At 42.9% G+C, this 1,793-nt stretch overlaps 1 non-coding gene across 1 annotated transcript; it reads left to right on the top strand.

Moving 5' to 3' along the window:
* Positions 1-200: 200 nt before the first annotated feature.
* Positions 201-384, top strand: LOC130324172 (U2 spliceosomal RNA). The gene has a single exon (XR_008869259.1). It is a non-coding gene; the product is annotated as a U2 spliceosomal RNA (small nuclear RNA).
* Positions 385-1,793: the final 1,409 nt, after the last annotated feature.

Raw genomic sequence — 1,793 nt, 5'->3', positions numbered from 1 at the left:
CCCACACCCCTACCCCGATCACAGATTGTATTATTTGGTTTTTGTTTGATCTCTTGTGCCTTTATATTGCAGGATTGAGCTGAATGTTAGAGTAGCATGGTGTGCGATGTATAGCTTAGGGAACCTTTGCTGTGTATTGTACTATCATGCTTTGTGTGACTGTAATTTATTGTACGACTTGTAATGACTGAACGGAAAATAAAGCTCTTTCAATCAAAAAAAAAAAAAAAATCTGTTCTTATCAGTTTAATATCTGATACATCCCCTATCTGGGGACCATATATTAAATGGATTTTTGAGAACGGGGGCCAATTTCGAAGCTTGCTTCCGTCGCCCTATGCATTGATCCGATATGGCAGTATCTTCGGGTACAGTGCACCACCCCCTTACAGGGTTAAAAAGAAAGATTCCTACTTTCATTGCTACCTGCTTGCTGGCTAGCCAGCCCTGTGGGCCTTGCTGCTGCTGCTGCAGCCAAAAAACAAAAGGTGGTGCTGCTGCTGCTGCTGCTGCTTCTGCTTGTTTCTGGCCGCTGTTGGAGCGTCCAGGCACAGGACTTCTGCTGCTGCTGACTAAATGGCCTCCTTAATTGGATCATCTGAGCAGCCAGCACACCTGTGCAGGTAGGTAGGGCATGACATGATAGGCAGCTGCCTTATAGCGGGTGGGTGCTGAATGTTCCTAATTGACAAAATAAGATTAATGCTTATGAAGAAATATAAAATCTCATCCCTTCCCCAATATCGCGCCACACCCCTACCCCTTAATTCCCTGGTTGAACTTGATGGACATATGTCTTTTTTCGACCGTACTATGTAACTATGTAACATAACATGGGGGGGGGCTCCTGGCTGTTCACACAGGTGTGTCATTGCTGTACATTGACCATGCATTGCTTCTGTGGTATTGCAAAGGCAAAGACAGATGCTTCCAGCCATCCATTGCACTAATGGATTGGTCATCAGCTGGCTGTCTATGTCCCGCATCAATATAGACCAAAGTACAGAGGGTTAGGCTATGCTATTGTGCACCTACCTAATGCATCAGAAGGTGCGAGGCCCTTGCTAAATTCTGTGCACAGACTTTGAGATCTATGCTTTAGACTGTATCTAAACCTGCTCCAACATGGACTGACATTCTGGCCTACTTTCAGCCGATGCGACTTGTCTGTCGCTGAACAGTCGCTTTTTATGTATTCAGCACCTATGTATAATGTTGTAAAAATGCTCTAGAAGCTAAAGTCGCAGAAATGTCACACATATTTGGCCTGCAACTTTCTGTGCGACAAATTCAGACAGGAAAAATCAGTATAAATCCTCAGAAAATTATCCCCCAGTGTCTCCATCTGCTGGCGGTATTGAATAAGCATTGCTGCACTGATAGGGTATGCATTAGACGAAAAAAAAGAAGAAAAAGAAGAATAATACGCCCAGAAAAGAGGCGAAAAGGAGAAAAACGTAAAAAAACGTGAAAAAAAAGTAAGAGGAAGAGAAGGGAAAAAAAGGTGGAAATGGGTTTAAAAGTGATTTCGTCGGAGAAATATAGATATATATATATATACATATATATATATATATATACGCGCACACACACACATATATATATAAACGTATTCTCTGTTGAGATATTGCAGCCGCTGCTGTGTCCAGGCCCAGGAGCTTTAGCACTGTGCTGTGATGTCACTCAATACCACTGACATCACTAGGTGTAAACAACATCTCACCTTTGCTGTGTATGTGACTATGGAGCTGGTTGGTGATGTCGTCTATTATGGCCTTCATAGAAGCAACAGG

This window comes from Hyla sarda, unplaced genomic scaffold (genome assembly GCF_029499605.1).
Source record: "Hyla sarda isolate aHylSar1 unplaced genomic scaffold, aHylSar1.hap1 scaffold_26, whole genome shotgun sequence".
Taxonomy (NCBI): Eukaryota; Metazoa; Chordata; class Amphibia; order Anura; family Hylidae; genus Hyla; species Hyla sarda.
This window is presented reverse-complemented; position numbering and strand designations above follow the sequence as displayed.